The following is a 23,098-nucleotide window of genomic DNA, read 5'->3' on the forward strand; positions in this document are numbered from 1 at the left end:
ATTAAACGAATTTTTATCTCGAGTATTTTTTTAAATATGAACAATGGATTTTTAAATATTTTTCCAGAGAATTTCAATAGAATTTGAAAGATATGCGCGTAAAATGGATATATTGGAAGTTTAACATTACGAAAAATTGATTGACTTTGATAATCAATACATTACTCTACTTTGATCTATCCTTACAAATGAAAGTATCTATTTTAATTTTCGATAATATCGACGAAGATGAAACATGGATGATATTCATTAATTACGATAGTAAGAGCGTTGAAAAAGCATAAAAGAGATCCATGTATGCTCCATTGTGATTACGCTTCCACGCTCATCGACGAATAAAGACAAAATAATCGCCAAAATAATTCATAATCCGTTTCTTCTGAGATAAAAATTTAAAAAAGTAAAATTAAATTTCATCCACAACTGCGAAATCTTTTCAAAATTATCAACTTTTCCAGAAAATCATTCGATCGTAAGAATTTTGACCAATCGATATTCGTGGTTGTTACCATTCGACCGACCATGTGGCTCTGTCAAAATTTCATCGCTTCTGATAACAAGTTGTGTGGATCCGTGAAATTCCAAGAGAAACGATTCCATAATGAGTACGAACCGGCGAAATGTATGTAATGGCTCTAATGAAGGAATCCACGTTTCGACTTTGTCCAAAACGCGGTTGCCACGGTTAATAGCCGGCGATAAGGCGGAATTATTTCATTTTATTTCACTTTGCCTCTTTTTCGCCGTTTAAACTCCACCTTCCCTCGTCACAAACTTTGCTATAAACCGACCACTTGTTTCTCTTTATTTTTTTTTCTTTTTTTCAGCGTTGGAAACGTGGAGTACGTTAGCATTACAAGCGAAAAAAAAAATTTGCTTTGAATTACAATACGAGCAATTACTGTTAAAACGTATGTTACTCGGATTGGATACTTTTCTAATTACGAGAATGTGAAATTTTGCGGTTATCTCCATAAAGAAATGTTAAAATCAATATCAATTATGGAAATGTTAAAATTTATTAATAATGAAAGATTTAATGAGGAGATTAAGAAGATTTATGGAAGAGATTAATCAAATTGATCGATTACATTTATCGTCAATGAGGAAGAATTATGCGTGTCTATTAGATTTACGAATATATGTATATATATTTGTAATTCATGGCAGTGAAAAAAAAAAAACATCGAAAATTTGAGCATTAATATAAATCGATATTCCGCTGAAAATATCGGCATACAAAAATATTGAAAAATGGTGAAATTGTGGGGATTGACTTTAAAAATTTAAAGCTTCAGAGTAAAAGCAGAGCTGGATGAATTTTCTTGCGAGAGATTATACAAAAACTTTTGCTTCTCCATTGTAAAACCAAATAATTGAATTTCATACTCTTTCTCTGTATGATCCAACGATGCGTCAAAAAGGTTAAAAATTCATAACCTTGAAAAGCTTAAACATCGTGCAACGTTCATCAACACGGAATATCAACGAAAAGTTTCACGATGTTTCCCTTTGCCAACCCTCTCAACAGCCCATTCAACTTTTCCCTTCTGACAAACATTTTAACAAGCATATCAAATCACGAATGTCGCGATACAATTTTTAACGAATTTTTAATCGGGAAATTGTTTGTGAAAAGTGGATAATAGATAGGAAAATCCCTGTTCAATCATTGGATAAGTATTGTTTTAAAGTTTTCCATTATGTTCATATCGGCAAACCGTCAGTTGTGCATTAACATTAACTCTGTTGTAATAATGAAGTTGTAACGCAACTGCAATATTAGTTTACGCTTGTATATTACGCTTGTACATTTAATAATTACGTAATGAAGCAAACTTAATAGAAAGAGAAGCATTGCATCGGTGATAAGAGTGGAATATCATTTTCTTGCGCCATGTTAAAACTCAAATCTTATTAATATATTGCGTTAATATATTTATGCGTTTATGCAAAGTTTCAACGCACGAAAACCTGCAGGGTGCACGTTTCTTGCGAAATGTAGTTTTAGATGCAACGACAAGTTTGTTATAAATATTATGCATAGATACGAGCCTGATCTAAATTTTGCAGAGTATGTACAGATATTAAAATAAATCGTGCAAGAGAAAAAGAAAAATATGTAAAAGAAAAATCAGATTTTATAAATTCACTAGCTTCGCGAATAGAATACCTTATAAGAAAATTTAGCAAAAATTGAGATTTTGAGATGGAAAATTGTGCATACGTAGATGAAACGAATAACTGTTTATAAAACTTGTATATTATTTATACAAAACATAAAAACTATTTGAGAATATTTGTTACAAGGAGTAATAGAATATTCAAACTTGAAGATTGTATACTCAAAAATTCTACGATCTTGTACAAAATTACATTTTTAAAAAACGAACAGAAAAACGATGATAATTTATAAGAGAATCATTTTCTCTTGAAATGGTATTCTGATGATAAAAAACAAGAAATCCACATATTCACGATGTCTCGTACGAAATAGCATTTTAATAACGCAATTTATTATTTGAACTTGCGCAACGTGTATAAAATACTGCTGTGAACGTTTCTCAAAACAACACTCCGCTTCGAAATATCGCTTTAAAAAGAAATTCGATAAATTGAACGTTATTGTCAGAGAAAATATTTGTCCATAACCTAGCCGTCTAGATAGACTTCTCGTGACTAATATTTCGACCTTTTTCCGCTGTTCGAGTTACACGTTTAACTAACTTGCATCCGGCATCCGGCAGATATGAAGTTCGTCATGGACACTCGTACAGCGATATTATTCTTCGTCGGTAGAACTCGATGGAGTCTGTCCACGATATTTTCAAGAGGAAGTGTGCCACGGAAATATCCTCGTGAAACGCGGACACTTTATTCCTCAACTTTACGAACTTGTAACGAGAAAAGCATGTGAAATCATCATTGAATTTGGACGTAAGGTTACGCGAAGGAAATACTCAAATCGGTGTGTTGAATTTGGAAATAAAAATAGAGTTATTAAATATACTGTAATATATATTTGGAATAACAAACGATATAATAAGATTAATATATGCCAACTTGGATCTATATTGAATCGGATATTTAATTTGTTTCAAAAGTAAAGAATGAAAATAGCTGAGTTGAATTTAATGAATGAGATTGAATGTCTTTGTTCAATATTTAATTAAAACGAAGATAAGAAATATTTAAATTAATAATCGCTAAATATCGATAATAAAATTCGAAAGAAAAGAATTGAAGTTCTCGCGAAATAGTAAGTAAAATAGTAAGTACGTAAGTAAAGAAAAATGTCAGGAATTGGAAAATTTCTTTGTGAATTGTTAATTAGTTGATCTATGCCGTGTGTTCACCGATGTCGAGGAAGTGAGAAAGTGGTTACGGTGAGAAATTAGCAGGATGAGTTAGCAGGAAGCTTAGAAAGGATGGATTTAGAAAGTTAGAAGGGATTATAGGATTTGGAAAGTTAAGTGAGTTAAGAGTTAGATGAAGTAATGATATTGCGGCAATCAAAGGAAATACACAAAGTTGTTAACTAAGAGAAATACAAACGTATAAAAAAATTGAAGATTAAAAATCGAAACCGTTTAGAGATTCGAAAATCGTAATAAAATTGAAATGGACGTAATGAGATGTAATTTCAAATCTCATCGATCGATTTTTATAAATAACGAAGGATAAAAAACAATGATTGATATATACCGATGAGTGGAAAATAAAGGAAGAGGATGGTGAAGAGAGAACGTGATTTCCATTTAATGGATGATGCATCGACCTTGAACCGTGGCAATGAACCACGGTATCTGATCTCTTGGCGATGACACACTATCTTCGTTAAGTGAGTAGTTAATTAATAGTGCGCGTCATTCGATTATTATATCTATCCATAAATCAACGATTTCTCTAGAAAAAGCAACGAAGCGTCCAGCCAGCGGAAAAATAGCAAATTATTTATTGATTGGAATTAAATCGCAAAGAAATCATAATTTTTTTAAATAAATGGTGTGTAAACTCGAGAAATTGTTTATTTTCGTAATTACAATTATAATTTTGACAATGAAAATGTAACGGTGCTTTCAACGCATTTCTTCAATTTTCAGAAGAAGAATAATAATCCTTTATTTATCGTATTGCAAATATTATATCATGATTTAAGGATTACAATATTCCAACTGTAAAATATTTTCTGAGCATAAATGTCACGGATAATATATTCGAATTTATAGGGACAATTTATAAAGATAAAAAATATTCAATACGAATTAATAAAATAGTTTCGATCTGTGATCAGAAATGAAAGAAAATTAAATAAGAATATCCATTAATCAAACAAGAATTTTTCAACTTTACGATCGAATTAAAAAATTTTATTCCCATTTGGAGAGTAGTAACTCGTTTCGTCGTTGTGTTTGCGTATATAATATTTTTTATTATAGTGATATAATCTTAGATAATCTTCAAGAAGGAAAAAGATCAAAGTTGTAAACATGAGGACGAACGAATGAAAAAAATGTGGATTCGAGAAAAATTCGAGAAGCCGAGAAAAAAAATCTTTGCACGAATCATTCAATTTGCGCTAGTTCGTGTCGCAACACACTCCGGTGGCCGCCAATTAAATCCTTCCGAGGCCAAAATTAACGATCACGAAGGCGGAAAGTGGCGCGATTCGCCCACCGGTAGCCGAGAAAAAGTCACCATTATGGTTTCGTGTTAAATGGGCTGGAAATAAACGCTTAATTAGACTTCGATTAATTCTTCGTTCACTGGTTAACAAACTCTTGCTCGCCAAGAGATACTTAATCATGTCGCGTTATATATAATGGGTAGAACGCGTTCTACGTGCGATTGTGACGAGAATCTTAGACATTTTTTTGAACGATGATGAGGAAAAAAATAAGTAATTATTGCAAAATAACGATTCAATTACGATGGTTTAATCTTTTCCCGCTTCTTTGGATAATTTATGTATAAAAAAATATATTTATAGAAGAAACAATTGACGGTTCACCACGACATTTGATTACGATTCTATCGTTAAAATCGTTAAAATTATTATGAGAAAAACGATAAATCGAAGATATATTTGTGATCGCAATATTTTATTTTAATCTGTTCGAATAATAGTAATTGTTGTGAAACGATACGTATTGAATTAGTCATTACAGTTCATAAACGTGGAATAAACGTGAATCAGCTTATTGAATTTTAAACGTTTAGCTTGAGACTAATCACGTGGAAAATTTATGAACGTAAAAAAACGTATTTGTTGACTTTTTTTTAACGATTAGACTTGCAAGAATAAAAAGTTATTACGTCAACGACTTAAGAAACTGTGAATATATTTCGTATTCGTTGCATAATGCGAAAAAACATTGTTCGTATGTATGCAATTATATATAAAAATCGAACAAAATGTTACTAATTTTTTTTTTTTTTTTTACAGATAATAAAAGAGATCTAGAGATCGATTTCGTTCTTTTAAATGGAAGATCATTAGCTATCTTGGAACTGATTTTTGCAACGGTTTGACTCTTTGCCTAGTTTCGATTTCTATTATATATACAGGATGACCTATTTAAATCGATCCATTTAAATTACGATCGTACTAAAAAACATTTCGAACGTTTCGAGTTTAAACGATTTCGAGGTTAATAATTTTACTTTCGTGTAAAATACTTTTTAACAAGGACATGTAATTTCAAAAAAAATATAAAAGTACGGAAAATATATAAAATAAATAAATGATAAATAAAAGAGATATAATAAGCGAATTGGATTCGAAAGTGGGATAGACATGAAAATTCGTGGAAGAGCCGGCTACTGTCTATTTTCTCGGCCGATGCAATCGGCAATTTCGTAATTGAAGGCTAGCACGACACTCGGTTTTAGAATGTCCCAGAGTTTCCGTAAATAATGCAGCTTGCGGCAACGTGTGATTGCGACACTGACCTTCGATCAGCCATATCCACGGACACGAGGCTGAAGAAGCTTTTGAAACGACATGCCAATTCCTAGCACGCTCGCGAAATCGTTGCACTTTCCTCTGCACACGGTATGTGCACAGAGTATTCGGTATTACGTTTGTTTAAATAGGGAGTTCAAGTAAATTTGCCCATTTGAAAACTTTACAGATGAAATTAATTTCGTTTCTGTAATAATAGCGTCTTGAAAGGTTGACATTTTGAAAATTTGCCAACTCGAAGGGTGAAATAAAAAAAAGTTTGGAAACTCGAAAAACTTGAAAGTTCAAAAGTTAGCCAAAACCAAAGGATTCGAAAAGTTGAAATTTTCCTTCCAGTAATTTTAACATTTGTAAAGTTGAAGATTGCAACTGCAAAAATTGGCTGTGAAAATATAAGTTTTAAAATTTTAAAAATATTTGATCATTTCACTGGATGCTAGGAACGGCGACAAGTTACAACGATCGAGTTGAAATCTGTATATTTTTCGCGTGGCTGTTTTCTAATGCACTTGTTTTGTCGTCGAAACGTTTTACCGATTGGAAAACTTATAAACTCGAAACGATAAAACTTTTCGACTACCGTTCACTCGTCACTCGTCGCTCGTCATTAAACCAATGCCTGCGATAAACAATCGTAGAAGTTTCCTTCTCCCGTTTTAAACAATCATTTTCCCGACAAACAGCGTTCCTCTCGCGTCTTCCCGATCCAATCGATACGCATTGCTTCGGTTCAAGGACTGTCTTCTTTTCTTCTTTCGAAAAATGTCTTGGAGATTGTTTCAAGAATATCATTATCGAGAAAAAGAACGATTTGCAAAGAAGTTAATTCCTCGGATTTCTTAGCTTATTACTGATAATTACTCGAACAGTTAATTTTCATTGTTTTCTAACGAAAAGAGAGACATCTTTCTCTCGACGAACACGAAGATCACAAGAGGAACAACTTATCGACAGAATAATCGCGTTCTTTTCATTTTCTATAAATGATGCGTATTATCGAAGATTTTATTTTTGATTTCAGTGAAACTTCACTAACAAAACGAAACGAAATTGGAATTTTCGTCAGACGAAGCGAGACACGGACAAAGTGAAATAGTTCTATCTATCTATCTATCTATCGTGCTGCCTTATTTCATTATCATCTCACTTGGCGAATTTAAACTAATAGTATAACTTAATAATAGTATAACTTAATGAACCTCGATCGATATTTTATTGTCCATCAACTTTTGAATCTTTCCAACATGTTCCTGGAAATATAAGTTTCGTTCATAATTTCTTCACGATCGTAAGAGGCGGTAGTTTACGTTACTAGTTTTTTCCCATATTTTCGTATGGGACAGAATAATCAACGCGAACCAATAACGAAGTTCGTTAAGTCGAAATTGCAAAAGTTTGTTGACTTTTTCATCAGGAGTGACTCGGCGAAAGGGGTAATTTTTCTAAGTTAATATCACGTTGAAAAGGAAAGGTAAGAAAGAGAGAAGCATCTAATATTTACTCGAAAGCCGTTCGATTCGCGGAAACCAAAAATTTTATCGAGTTTAATGCAATATCGCGAGATCGATTCTTTCTCGAATCTCTTCCGAAAACTACGATTTCTTCGAGAAGTTGAACGAAATTATCCCCTCCCGCTTTTCTTCTTCTCCCTTCCACCATTTTCGACGCGAATATTCTCAACAAACTTATTCTTCTCTCCAAAGACGTTCAAATTTCCTTTCCGTATTTTCGCGATTTTTCCTTCTTCGTGAAGATTTCTCACGATCTCCGATCTTTCCTCTTTGCGTATACGTTTTTAATAATGCCGCTAATTTCCTGTTCTTTATGAATTCCGTTCTCTTTGATCGTATCCCGAGTTACTTTATCGCGTATAATTTTTAATAATGTAGCGAATTTCTTTTATAAATGTTTTTAATGAAGTCCAATGGAATGTTTCTCGACAGCAAAAATTTTTTGTATCTATATTTTTTATAATATTGGAAATACTTCTCTCTTCTGTGTTCCTGCACTTCTGTATTTCGTACATTTAAACGTACTCTATTATGTTCTATGTACATTCTACATCGTACGGATATCGGTATCCGGACGATGATCGATATTTTTTTCATTGTTAAATATGTAATTTTTATATTATCGAACGATTTAACGAAAATCTCCCTTTTTTATCCGAAATGCATCATCTGCCAACCACTGCGAAAATCCTTTTCACCGCGAGACAAATTTTAGGGGGAAAAGGAAGGGAAACAAATAAAAATTCTTGCCCGGTTATTCGGTTCGAACGCGGCCAACAATTAAACGACGAGAATCACGATTGGAAATTGGAAATTTCGAATCCGCCCGCACATTCGCCAGCTGCAATGCAGTTTCCTCTGTAGGGCCGCGATCGATCTAATGCGCGCGATGCATAAGGCCGTGCACAGCTCGTTCTGCTACATTCTCACTGTCCAACCAATGATTTTCGACTGTGCCCGGATTTTTCCCCCCTTTTTTTTTTTTTTTTCATGCGTCGACAAATTTATACCGAGCCGGTCGAGATTCGTAGATATGCGCGTGTGTGCGTTGGATACCTCACGTTCGAGCTGAAATTTTTCAACGAACAATGCCACTTAGAGCACGCACACTCGTTCTCTCCGCTTTTCGATAGATGGTGCTTGCTCAAATTGGAAAAGAAATCGATTGGCTCGCAGTAGGATGTATACTATTATCATGTTCCCTCGTGTAACTCATTTCTCGATTACCGAAATATTAATCTAAACTCGAATTCGAACGCTCAGAAATAAAATAGAGTGGATGATTCGTAAGATCGAGCACAATTTGATTAAATATGTATTTGATAAATTATCCTGTCGTATAATTACAATCAATTTAAATATATATTCCTGCATAAGCTCGAATTAATGAATAATAAGTTGAAATGTAATATTGAAAAATAAAATTGAGCGGCTAAAGAGAATCTCTCGAAATAAAGAAAGTTGTACGATGATTCTTTGTTCGCATAAACATTTTGGGAACCAGAGTGTATCCTACTAGTCCTTATACTAGTCTTTTTACAACCGATGTAAAATATTCGAATATAATTTTCTAATTATAGAGCTCGTCGATTGTACAAATTCTTATTAAAATTCTATATCGATATAGGTATATTGTCGTAATTCGATCATCCTCTGTGAAACCAAACATCCTCCGACATTGGCCTTTATCGTCGTTTATTAAACTAAATACAAAGCATTTCCTTCCGTTGATTCATGTTCGTTCAAGCATTCCATCTTTTTTTTTCTCTCTCTTGTTTAATGCATACTATAGGGGTTGGCGAGAGCGAACCAAGGAATTTATTGCTTCTGGCTATTGATTCCTATTTCTTTTGAAAGAAAATTAAATGTTTCAGAAGTCGAATAAGCGATACTTTGAAATTATTTTCATCGACACGTATTTATCTTCAATACGATTGAATAGCTTTAATCAATCTTCTGGTGTTAATTTTTGTCGTTTTTCGTTAGTAGTTAAAAGTAGGAAAAAAACTGATACTAGTTGAAAATTTTGCGATCACCTAAAATGAAAGTCGACGTTGTCTTCCTAATCGAAGAGAAGACGATTATATCTTTTGAAACTAATCGGTCACCTCTGATCAACATCCCTTTTAAGCTCATTTTAAACAGCTCAATATTTCGAATTAAAAATGGCTCGTAACGGATACCTGTTGATTTATCGATCGTTACGCGGCAAGTGTTCCTCTCGAGGAAGAATTTTCCGTCTCGTGGAAATCCACGGCGAGACATACGCTACGATTAAACAAAGATAAGGCGCAATAAAAGTTGGAAAGATCGATCCAACTATGGTGAAATATTATTCGCGTTATAATAACGTTCCCGAACTTTGCCAACTTTTCCACCGGTGCGAACTCGTATCGATCTCGAGTTCTCTGCAATTCTCTCAACTTATTACTTTCCACCGGATTTTACAATTCCCATCCCGTTGTATTCGAGTTGCTATTGTTCTTAGCGCACGATCTTGCCCCCAACTTATCCCTTACAAACCGGTTAACAAGTTTAATCCGTGGCAAGACGGTGGGGGACGGTAAAATTTCGATAAGAATCGTTTCAAATGCATTTCATTCAGGAAATGTTTGGATCTCGTTTCCTTTTCGATTCGTAGAATGCGTAATTTATGCGTAATCGATTCCTGAGAAAATCTGTATCTGAAATAATTGGAGTGGAAGCGGGATACGTTCGTTTCCAAAAATTCGATACATGTGGTGACGATATTCGCATATTATACGGTAGATTAAATAATGTATTCGATGCGGTACTCGGATATTAGTTTTCTATCCGATTCTCCTTCCTTTTCATTTACTTTTCAGTATCGTAAAAATCCTTCTTCGTTTATTTCAAATCCATAACTTTTCATTCTTCACTTAATAACCCATGAAAATGATTGATGCGATTCATTATATAAATAATGAAAAAGCAGGGAACGAGAGACGCAGAAAGGAAACAAGTAAACGCCGACTCGTTAAAGATTTCAGCATGGCCAGCGAGAAATCGACACGAGAGTTGTGGTAGAATAGATGGCGCGCGAGGTTTATCGAGATTCTTTTTGTCTTCTTGCATAACCGGCGACGACGTTGCTCGTCATTGCAGCGTCTCAAGGTTTCCGCGCTCAATCCATTTCCTTAACCATCACCGGTAATATTACGCTCCCGGCAGTCATTAAATAGACCGCGGACACGTTTTAACGGAAAGAAAAACGAGTTTCTCTCGCTCTCTGCAAATTCTTCTAGACGATGCTCGTTTTCTATTTTCCAACGATTTTATATTTTTCCAACTCTTTCTTCAAAATCTTCTTCTTTTTATTTTTTATTTATTTATTTATTTATTTATTTCTTTTTGCGTTATCTTTGCTGTCGTTGAAACTTCTTTATGATACGGCGAAGTAGTAGTGGTCGGATTTCTTTGTTGCTTGAATTTACTTGTTCCTTTCTGGATCTATCTTCTTTTCCTTCTTCTTCTTCTTCCTTTTTTTTATTCTTAAATGTTTGATGGAAGGAGTTTCTTTGCTCTTTTTCAAGCGTTTCCTGTCTTTTTGATATTTTTGGTTCGTTGAAATGTACGATAGATTGTAATATAACTGGAAAATTTTCAATAATTGGTTGTAAAATATTTTATGACGGATAGATGATGTCAAAATATATAGGTGTTTTTCTTTTTCTCTTTTTTCTTATAATAATAATTTCTTAGTTGATTCGTTATTCTCATTTTTTATCTATTATTGCAAAATTTGTAATAAAACTACAATCGCGAGAAGTGATGACAAAGTGCAATATTTGCAACGTAATAAATCACGACTCGATCAAATCACAATAACTATTGTCTAGCGAGTAGAAAAAATCATGCAAGTATAATTAATCTGCCTGCCTCGTATCACGACGACATAAACATCGATGTTACTTTATATTTTACATCCTATTTTATTATTTTACATTCGCTTAATATATGTATTTACAAAATTTATATACGAATATAAATCGTTTTATAAATATCGATTTCGTGTACGAGTTGATTTTACTTCGATAAGTAACGAGCAAACGAAATTAATATTTCGAAAATATTATTTTTGCATCGTGAATAAAAAGATAATCTGAAAGAATTATGAGCTGTCAACAGTTATAAATATAAATTACGTTGTTGTTTTCTATTTATTATACTCGAATAACAATTGCACGAGCTTCGATTCTTTCTAATAATTCTTCCTCTTCTTTTTTAATAATTTTTTTCATTAGTCACATTTCTCTGTAAAATTTAATTTGTACGGATCAGTATTATAAATGTAACAATCAATTCTAATTAATCTTCAGAAGAATCTCTGAAGATTTTTAAAATCAATTTAGGATAACGTGTTATTTTTCTCTATTATTCTCGATTTTCAAAAAAGATCGTATTACAATAAAATTTATAATAACCACTGTTAACGATATTTGTCAATAAAAATGTTTATAATTTGAAAAAGAAACGTTTTATCAGATAGATAAAATTGAATCGATAATTTCGTTTCGTTTATTTTATTAATGGTAAAAATCTAGGAAATTGGAATAACAAAATGGAAGAAAAGTATCAAGACAGAATTCGACCGTATTTCAAACATATCTCTTGAAAAGACAATTACGAATTAACTGCAAGCAATCATAAGGATCTACATTTACAGAGTTCTAACGAATTTCCAATAATTACGCACGACTCTGAATCGAACCAATTAAATAACAATGCCGGTAATTTAAAAAAATTACTCGTGTATTTTCTATCTGTGTTCTCGTCGATGTATTAAAGATTCGGTGCTGTTTTTAATTAAATGAGAGAAGCTTTGCCCGAATAAACGTATTGATATTATTTACTAATTAATCGTGTATGAACAAGAAAGAAAACAGAAAAATACAAAGAATATTTTTAACGGAAAAAATTTATTACGAAGAAAATGTGGAAAGTAAGAAAATTTCTAATAAGAAAAATAGATACGAAATTTTCATTATAAATATCGAGTGTTCTCTTCTATTACGTTCGCATATTTTCGTCAGCCACATGGATGGATTCCTTTCCAACTTTTATTTTAGCAAACATCCGTCAAATATTGTTTCGACATCGCTCCACGTGCACGCACACTTTCATAATTTCATGTTCGCCAAATGTGGCGTCAAAAATCGAAGAGGTTTCTCAATATCGGTGGATACTCGCTACAAAAATAATCGAAAAGTGCAACGGAATCCAAGATAATCCCGCATATCGACCATCACATTGTACGCGCAGGCAAAATATATATGGAAAAGTTTTCTTTTTCGTCTTTTATATTTCTCGAAAAAGTTCATATATACTATTGTTTGGTGTCTGATTAATTTTTAGCAAATAAACAACGTTGTATACTCGACGAGTAAAAATCAGATGACTTCTTGCGAATAAGCGAATGTATATTCCAATAATTTTGTCCAATCGAATTTTTAATCTATGCGAAAATTCAACCTTCGTTTGACTAACGTTTCTTCGCGAGATTTTATTAAATTATAATAACGGTCCGCTTGGAATCACTAAGATTCCATTGGATTTTAGCCATTTTATCAAAGTGAACATCGAGTTCAATCCAGTGATTGGCCACGACAATGAGGTCGACCAACTTAGAAACCTTGTGTTCGATTTCATGCGCTGTAAAGCACCCTGTGACAATGATCCTGCAACGCGAGATGGCACTCAGACGTACAATGATGAAGTAACAGAGAGAGATTGGATTACTCGATAGATAGTTCTCCATTGTCTATATTGTAACTATCGATCCACTTCGAGAAATTAAAAAGATCCTCGTAGATTCTTTTCGCAGTGAAAATTGGTGAAAAATTTACTTTTGGCCGTTGCGTTTTTTTGTAAATCTTGAATCTCTTCTATTGTAATTCTCATCGTTAGGGAATCAAAAATAGAGGAAGATCTTTTAGTTTTTATCTTTACATTTTATTTAGGTATCCGGCAATATATAATTTGTTTAAATATTCGTCAAAAAATATTTTGTCGAATATATCTGTTATAAAATGAATCGTAAGGTTCGCCTAAAATATTATATCCATAGAAATTTGCAAATTATTCAAATTCATCGGATATAGAATCCATCAAATATTATTCTTTCCTTCGAGATTCTACAATTCAAATCTTTAAGTTGTATCAACTTTATTGCCATGAAATTTTCTTCTCACATACCGTACTTTTCTTTATTCTTTTTCCTTTTTCCTTTCTCTTTTTTTTCGAAAAATCGCAAAGTTTCGAGCATAAATCGCGATAAGAATCATGATTCGTTTTATTTTCCCTGTGAAAAAACGTGACTCTTTACGAGATCGTTTTTCTCGAAGGCATAATATTTTATTATTATTGCTTTTTTCGAGTGTTCTAAACGGAACGACTTATCGTTCTTTATATTATCGTGGTTATTTTTTCGAGCGCCGAAGATAATGGTAATTATTCATGAATTGCACCAATACTTGATTTTTTTCTTCCTTTCTTCTTTCTTTTCTTTTTCTCCTTCTCCTTCTTCTTCTTTTTTGCTTGCGATAAGAAGATTAAGGTATCAAGAATCGTGAAACTTACGATTATTGCTGTCGTATTCTTGTCGATTTCTTTTCAAGCATATTTACTCTCCTCTTTCGTCCCAACTTTCGCTAAGTCAATTTTATTTAGACATCTTTAGATCTCTGTCATTTTGCCATTCCATTTCTCGTAGAAAAAGATAAATTGATGTCAAGTCTACAAAACGAACATGATTTCGTTGCTACTTTTCGGATTAAGATCTTATTTTTAATTTATTCTTCTTTGTTTTAGATTCAAAAAAAGAAAATCGTTTAGATTATAGTTAATTAGGTTTATTGGAAATCAAATCGAAATGATTTCTATGATTTAACTTTTAAAAATTAAAAATTAGCTTATTTTTGTATTGAATTACAATATAATATTACTTGTTACTACCGCGTATAATGCTTTCATATAAAATAAAGAATAAATTCAGCAACAAATAAAAACCAAGAACATAAAAAATCCAATTATTATTATATTATATTTAAATTTCGTATTTTTTTACGTTTCTATGTTGTAGCATATTCATCCGTCATAACATTTTGATTTAATGAGAAAAGTTCGCTATTATTCGTTAGCATTCGTTCGATGTAATTTTTTTTCGTAATGGAATATCCTGCTTATTTATTCCGTATCTTTTTTAAATTATATTTTTCATACTATCGTTATTTATTACTATAAATCTTGTTCTTTCGTTTTCTTGTCTCGAAAATTTTATCGCTATTTTTTCATCAAAAAAAATTCATCATTGTTTGAAAGAAATATGTAAATTGATAGAATATAGGATTTTACAAAATAATAATACGATGTTGAATGTTGGAACGATTCGTGGTAAAGCAGTTAACGCCAGAAATCAATTTGCGGATGAAACAATCGGTGTTCGACCCGAATTACTCTGAATATCGATTTCTAGACGAATCGAGCTAACATAGACGAATGCTCGAACCCTGATCTAAAAGTGTAATTTCGAGGTGTTGTTTCGATGAGGCTGAAAGAAAAGAAAGGTATGAATAATCGTACTCCGAACAACGATAGAGAATTCAACGAAAATTGCAATCCGTGACGTATGTCTAGATTTGAGACTTTAATCGCGAAAATTGATTCTTTGTCTTATCGAATCTTTTAAACGAAAAAGAATTTTCGATATTTACGCGATGTTAATTATTCAAGATTTCGATGATCAATTCGTTGTTCTCATTCTTTGTCGAGATATGTATTATTTTTCCATAATAAATCTAATAGATCTCAAATAATGTATCTTTTTTAAATCCATAGTTGGAACTGAAGTGATTTGTGAACATTTGAACATTATTAGCCGTGAGAATGTCCGTAAATAGCCGGTTGACGTGAATAAGTAAGATACCCGTGCTGTAAGAATACGACAAGAGTGCTGCCTTGACCTTTGATAGTTATAACAAAATCTAATCGGGTGGAGGATCGAAGTGGTATTCACGGGCAGTTGTAAACAATACGTAATTAATTTCATTGAAATGTAAAAAAATAATACTTCAAATAATAATTCTTCGAACGAGCAACTGTTAATATTAACATGATTATATGAGAATATATTGGAGTTATATAATTGTACAATAGAAAAAAAAACAATCTAATTTCAATATCTAAGGAATAAAAAATAAGAATAAGAACATAGACTCGTGTTCAAACGGAAAATAAATTTCACTTATATCTGATTCGAGCGTAAATCAGTCTATCTCGAAAGTGGAAATATTCCAGTTTTCCATTATTTGTTTCAATTTATTCTCAAGTATACAATCGATATTATATTCTCCAAGCATTAAAACCATTATATTAATCGGACTTATTTTCGACCCAATGGCTTTGACGCTATCCCATGACACATTGTCAACGTTCCAACGATAAATCTCACTAATATTATAGAAGTGGAACCTTGAGCTCGCTAGATGATATTCAATTATTACCGCAGCTTATGCAGTCGTTTTGTCGAAGAACAGAATTCAAGAGATCATAATTGTCTCGATAACTGGAAAAGTCGTGAAATTTCATCGTACTCGAATAAAATATTTGATAGGATTATATTCATAAATATAGAATTATAAAAAGATCATCAAATTGTTAACATTTTTTCATTTTATCGATGAAATGAAAAAAAATTTTGAGGAAAATTGGCTTAATTAAAAAAATACATATCCTTCAATTTATTCTCACACTGTTGAGGAATATTTTTCGTTTCATCAGTCGTACTTGTACTCAGGGTGAAACAACGACGCCAATCAATGAAAGCGTTCGTCCATAACGGCTGTGGAATTCCCAGCCTTATTATTGCCGTCTTGTTGGTGAAATATGTGTCCTTGAAGAGGAAAAAAATTTAATACCGTTCGCCGGGAGAATTTCATTGCGGGAAGAAAAGTCGAGGAAGTCACGAGAACGCGCTACGTCGAGCTCTGGAGGAAGCTATTTCTCCACGTGACGTCCGGTTTGTCTTTATTTTCATTCGTATCTTATCCACGACCATACCAATTTTTTCCCTAATAAATCAACAAATAAGATAGTAAACAATCATTTTTACATTTTTCGTTTAGAAAACTTACATAATCTAACATATTTTAAATTGTTAAATTCCTGCAACAAATTCAGACGAAAGTTTTATTCCATACATCTCGTCGAGAAATCTAAAGGATCTCGTCAATGGATTCTGAAATGATGGACGAATTCGATATACAGACTCTCGATACACAGAGAGAAAAATCGGTGACGTAAGATTCATAAAACGGGAATAATTCACTGGCGCGATGTTTACACGCGATTCGTCGATCGGAAGAATGCATTTGCATACGAACGCGATTCCGGAAAATCCGAGCTTCCCTCCCTCGATTTCAGAGGCATTAACAACGATCGTTTCGACTCTTGAACACCTGTTGTCATTCCCTCCAATTCCCTCGAATTTCCCCAACCACTCTGGCTCCTCGATCCCCCAAGAAATCTCTATGCTTGCCGTCGCGTCTCGATCAAATGTTGCCCGCTTTCAATCCGCCAACAATTTCACCAAGGTTGTCTTTCTGTTATAGAATTTCTTCTTTACACTTTATTTCATTTCTCTTCCATTTCTATGTTCGATTTATTATCTTTACTTTACTCTTTTCTTTCTTTTAAATTCACAATCCCTCTAGGTCGTAGATTATCGATACTTTAAACTTATTCTAAAATTGATGATTGTTGAATTCAGTTAAATACGAGTTGTTCTTCGATTGCTATACACAAATCTTTAAATAATTATATTATTATATAATTTTTTTATATTAATCTTAGATAGTAGTATTCGTAATATTGATATTTTGTTTTCAATAGAGATTCTCTGTGTTTAGGTATGTTTAAGGATTGTTCGATAATTTTTCTAGCATAAATTTTAATTTATATATTAGTTTCGTGCTTTATTTAGTTTCACTGAATTCTCATCAGTCTTTGAATTTTGTGAAAAATAGTCGTAGAATAACCTTCATTATTGGATCATTTCAAAGGTTGAATAAAAATCATGGTGAATTGAAAGATGCAACTATCTTTTTATAACTTGAAAATCGATATAAGATTTTTTTCTCCATTTTATTCCTCTTTGAAGAAGAAATATATCGTCGACGTTGGAATTTAGTTCAATGTATATGTATCAGCAAGTTATTTAGGATATCCACCGTGACATCTGCATCTTATTCAATGTGGAATAATACGGCGAGAAAAAGTCGTTCACTTGTAAGAGGATTATTGTAAAGAAAAGGCTTCGATCTTCGAATTCATGACGATTTTAGTTGCGTGAAAAATTAGAATAAAGAGTAAGTCAAATTCATTCACAGAAGATGCAACAAATCGAATAAACCGACAAAGAAATATATATGAAGGGACGTAATCACGAAAATTTTGTCGATTTCTGCAAATATTGATGGGATACGAGAAAAATTCAATACGAAGGATCAAAATCTCTCCGACTGTTCAAAGGAAATCCATCGATATTGGTGCTCGTAACGAAGCTATATCAATTGGTAACTTTTGCCTGGTCCATTATGCTTTCTTGATTAAAGCGATTTGTAACAAGTTCTCTTGTTTGATATAATAATTGATTTTGCTATACGTCTATTTATTATTCATCTTTGGATATCGCTGTTTCTCAATCTTTTCAGAAAGATCTTCTTTTTTTAAATTAAAATATTATTTCAATTATATATTGAATTTTTGCAATATTGTTTTGAACTTATCGAGTATTAAAACATGATGAAAATTAAAGTTTTTAATTCCTGGAACCATTTAGAATTGCAGCATTATATAATATGTACGCGGTTATTATATCTGGAAAATTTCAATCTGCAACCTATTTCGGGAGGAATAATTTATAACTATGGTGAAACGGTAAATAATGCTATCTATTTTCATGAAACAGAAATAATTCATATATTTGTAAATCGGATAAATTTGGATACCGATCTTTCGATATATTTGCTTAATCAAAAAAATCAAACACGATCAATATATTTAGCAATGAGAATGCGTATATGAAATAATCGATAAAATGTGAATAATCGTACTTGAACTTTCGTTCGAACGAATTCCTATTTCCTTTCTCTTTGATATAAAAATTAATAACGACAAATTTCGATTTCAGAATCGATCGTAAAACAGAATATTCGACAAAAAGGAAAGCAAGCTGCGAACTTAAAGATCTCTATTTAAACCTCGACCGATTCGCAACACATTCGTGCAAGATTTACCAAACACTCGCAATCGAGGAGAAAACAAATAAACCATTCGATTCAAAGTTTTCTCAATCGATAGGCAACAGCGCATTAAATCTCTTTCACACCACGATATACCATCCTATTTGTCCTGTATAATCGTGAATATTGATTTGTACAGAGTATCGACAAGACTTAACTAATAATATGTACACATATGTAATAATGAATAATTTTTCGCAAAAGGGAATATTGATTTCGAATATCAATTTTTTTACAAAAATTTTTGTTTCAGCTTTGCTAATGAATTATTAAGAAAAAACGTTGACCAATCACGGAATGCACTTGTGGACTTGTCGTTGTCAGAAGTAGCGTTGGCTATGTGTCACTAGCGAGTCACCAAATTTGAACAAATAGCGAAATCAATGTATCTCGAACCAGAGACGATATATATCCAACCGTTGTCTGTGATTCTTTTTCGTTAACAAAGCGAAAATTTTTGCAAAGGAAAATTCCTTGAAGTTAGTAGAATCACCGATCAAGTCTTGCCGATTTTTGTATCTTGGCTTGGAATTAATTGTTCGAAGACTTACGATCGAATTACGCGTGTGAAAAAGACTTTATAACCACGGGATGCATGTTTGGAAACGCGTGTCAAGAATTTATTTTGTTAGATAATCGTTCGTAATCAAATTTTTATCTATTATTCATCGCGCGCGCGATCAAACAAACAACGATCTCGATGCAGAATGCTGGTTAAAACGGATTCACCGTCGACGGTGAAATGGCTGACTAATGGCGAAATATTAAGATCGCAGTCGCTAATATCGCTTTTATTATAATGACTGTTCGATTGGCCATCGTTCATTCGAAAAAAATATAAATCTGCAATACTGGCACTTGAATCGAGATGATGTCACGATTTCGAGCGTTGCAAGAAAATTTCACGCTTCCATTTTTCAGGATTCGAGCGTTGGGAATGAACGATGCGTAGTTGGAAATTTTACGAGGACAAGAAAATTGAAAATGGGAATTTTTAATGGGAAGTTGGACGCTTTTTTTATTTGAAAATTGAAACTCGAAAGAGATTGGAATCTTAAGATTGAAAATGCAGGAGATTGAAAATCGCGCAGTATGGAAATTTTAAAATGGAAAATCTCTGGCTCGGAGATATATGTATAGAATTTCGATGTTATTCCTTAGCCGGCTTCTTGGAAAAACATCTTAGTTCTAAATTTGGAAATTCTTTACTTATGAATACTTTAATAAATGTCAAGATTCCCAGTTTTCGAAAGCCAAGTAATTTTAAGCCAGTTTAATTTAAAACCAATAATTTTTTGAGAAGCTTAATAATCAAAAACTAAAATTAGAATTAAATTATACCACGATATATATCCTTCGATCAATTCGAATGACTGGCCAACTTAGTCATTTACGATAGTCAATATTATCGTCCATAAATAGAAATAGGATATCCGTATGAAAATGTTATTATTATATTATTAACGTATCGTTGAAAATTATATCGAAATAGGATAATCAAGGGGATAGAAAATATATTTCGAAAAATGATTAATTTTTCTTCGACAATTCAGAATTAATTACGAATAATAATGAATAATGTAATCATTCATCGTTATCCCGTTCGTAAAAGCGAAATATCGGTAGAATAGTTATTTATCAGAATTCAATAACGTCGTGCTTCGAACAAATTTCCAAAGTATACTAATATACTATATTTCCGTTAAATCACGCAACGTTGCATGTATACCGGTACACGATATTATTTAATAACATTTTCCTCGCAATAACGAACAGTAGGAAATATTAATTCTCTGTTACTTCTTAACGAAAACATGTTTCTGATAATTCTCCAACGTTATTCATCACAGTGGCTGATAAAACGACTAAACGTTGGGTGGTACGTTGATATTAAATCGCATAATCGCGGATATATATATATATATATGTATATATATATATATATCTTGGCCACTGTGCACGTGCATTGTTTCCTATCAGTTTCCCGTGTTTCCATTGTTCGTTCGATATGTTTGCTTTGTTTCGACGACTCCGTTATATTCAATTATTCTCGAGAGATGAAAAACTCGATTATTGTTCGAATAGGATGAACTTTTCGACGATACATTTTTATTGGAATTTTAATGCGTACATTAGTCACTAGGCTAAATTACAGTTTAAATTTCGCACAACTTTCTAAAAATAATGCGAATATTTTCATTATTTTCATTCTGTTACGTGCTCTATAAAGGTATACGATAAAGGTTTTCTATTTTAAATCTATTGCGTGGCTATTAAAAGGAAATTAATCCGACAGATAATCATTACTATTAAATAATATATAATTCTTCCAATTGCACGAAATAAATATTAAATTGTTCCTCTTTATAATTCATGTATAATAAGCGCGTTGCGATCGATCGAATTATTTCTAAAATTTTTAAAAACGTAGCCAAGTTTAATGCGCTTTTTCTCGTTTCGTGTCATAAATTACGTTATTTTCTTATTTCTACAATAATTCTACGATAATTCTACAATAATATATTCGCTCGAGGAAAGATCCAAACAATATTTTGTTTCAATACTATTCTTCGTATATATATATATTTATTTTTGTTATTTTTAGCAATTCTCTTATAGATACAAAGCAAGAAAAGAATACACATTTTATCGATTAAACTTTCCGTAGATCAAATCGATCAAACTTACTAATAGCGTAGAACGTTCTTAATCATCCACGAGACCACTCCAACAATTGTTTATCCAAGGAGAACCTGAAAATAGAAATATCTTGTCAGAAAATTGCAATTTTTTTCTAATTCTAATCAAACGTGTCTTTTTTCAACTAAGTTTAAACAAAAACACGTATTAACAAGATCACAAAGGAAAGAAAAATCTAATTCGAATTCTTTTCTCATTCCTCCTCGTTTCAATTCTCTCTCGCGCGAACCACGTTTCGAATAAAATCCTCTCGTACGAGAATCGCTCTTCAATCGTGAACGAGCCGACACTGTGCCATTGTTAATTGCTTGTCCGGTATTCCCCGTGCCTGACACACGATGTTCAAATTAATTACCGGAATCTATTACGCGTTTCTCGATGGGTACACCTTTTGTCATTCCCGCATTTCCTCTCTTAACGTTCGAACACGAAGAAAATATATCTCGTGTTCTCCAGAATCGGCTACGTATTCTTTTTATTCCTTTTTTTTTTTTAAAGAAACGAAAAAGCTTGATTGAATGTAAACAGGAAATTAATAAGAAAAGAGCAGTGGAATATATAAATGCAATTGGAATTGTTGCAGATTTGAAGTCGAATGATTATTCGAGCGGAATTGATAGGATTCATCATGGAATTACTCGAATCGCTAATAATGCATCGTCTATACCAATCATTACGAGAGATTTTATTAATTAAGATTACGCGATCGATGAAAACGATTCTCGATGAAATTTGGCATGGTGACTTGCCAAATAAATAAGGATGTATATTTATAATACTAATCTCATTTTCATCCTCGCATCCTGAACTATGTAATCAAATTCGAGGATACTTTTGTTCGAAAGGGGAATAGGCCATATCGTTAAGAACATAGCCATATAATAGTTTGTATCGCGGAGATAAAATCGTATTAGGACAATGGAAGCACGGGTAATTGAGTTTCCATTGTATTTGGAAAAAGTTGCGCGCTACTAAACGAAAATCAATTTTCTCGAAGACTTTACACGTTTTCTTTTTCTTCTCAAACGATAAGTAAATGATATAATATATCGATATATTATAGAATAGAATAGAAACGTACACGTTTACATTATAATATTAATAGACATTAATTAGTTGATTACTAATTTAAATCCGTCGACAGATTAAGCGACAATTTTAAATAAATAAATAAAAAACTTTCGGTTACACAAATTTTCACAGATTGTAAACGAGTTCATTGGCTTGCACGGAACATAAAAGAATAGATTAGGAAATTTGCATTTCGTTATAGAATAAATATTTCCATCGTCTTTCTTAAAGGAAGTAGGAAGTTTTATCGAAAATTTTAATACTTAAAACATTAATTTTTTATTGGATACGAAAAATTCAAGCTTCTCCAGATTTTCCATCGTTTTTATCTATTCCCTTTCGATCTTTGCATTATTTAACGTCGTCTCTTTCAGTCCTTTGAATAAATACTTCTCTTCCTACAGTTTCCATTTCCTACAAAAATCACCGTTCTGAATCAGAAAACCGACTTGATTCCAGGAAAAGTTTTCACTAGATATTGCTCTTTCGATGTAATATTCAAAGCTTTGATCATCCACAAATATCTTGTA

The 23,098-nt window shown here is 32.3% G+C and overlaps 1 protein-coding gene across 14 annotated transcripts in view; it reads right to left on the reverse strand.

Moving 5' to 3' along the window:
- Positions 1-23,098, reverse strand: part of LOC107995243 (octopamine receptor beta-2R) — a 167,412-nt gene that overhangs the window by 36,296 nt on the left and 108,018 nt on the right. For all 14 annotated transcript variants that reach the window (XM_062077491.1, XM_062077490.1, XM_062077489.1 and 11 more), the window contains one exon: positions 21,486-21,550. The gene's annotated coding sequence lies outside the window, so the exon portion shown is untranslated. The remainder of the gene's footprint in view (positions 1-21,485; positions 21,551-23,098) is intronic.

Source organism: Apis cerana, linkage group LG7 (assembly GCF_029169275.1).
Source record: "Apis cerana isolate GH-2021 linkage group LG7, AcerK_1.0, whole genome shotgun sequence".
In the NCBI taxonomy this organism is placed as follows: Eukaryota; Metazoa; Arthropoda; class Insecta; order Hymenoptera; family Apidae; genus Apis; species Apis cerana.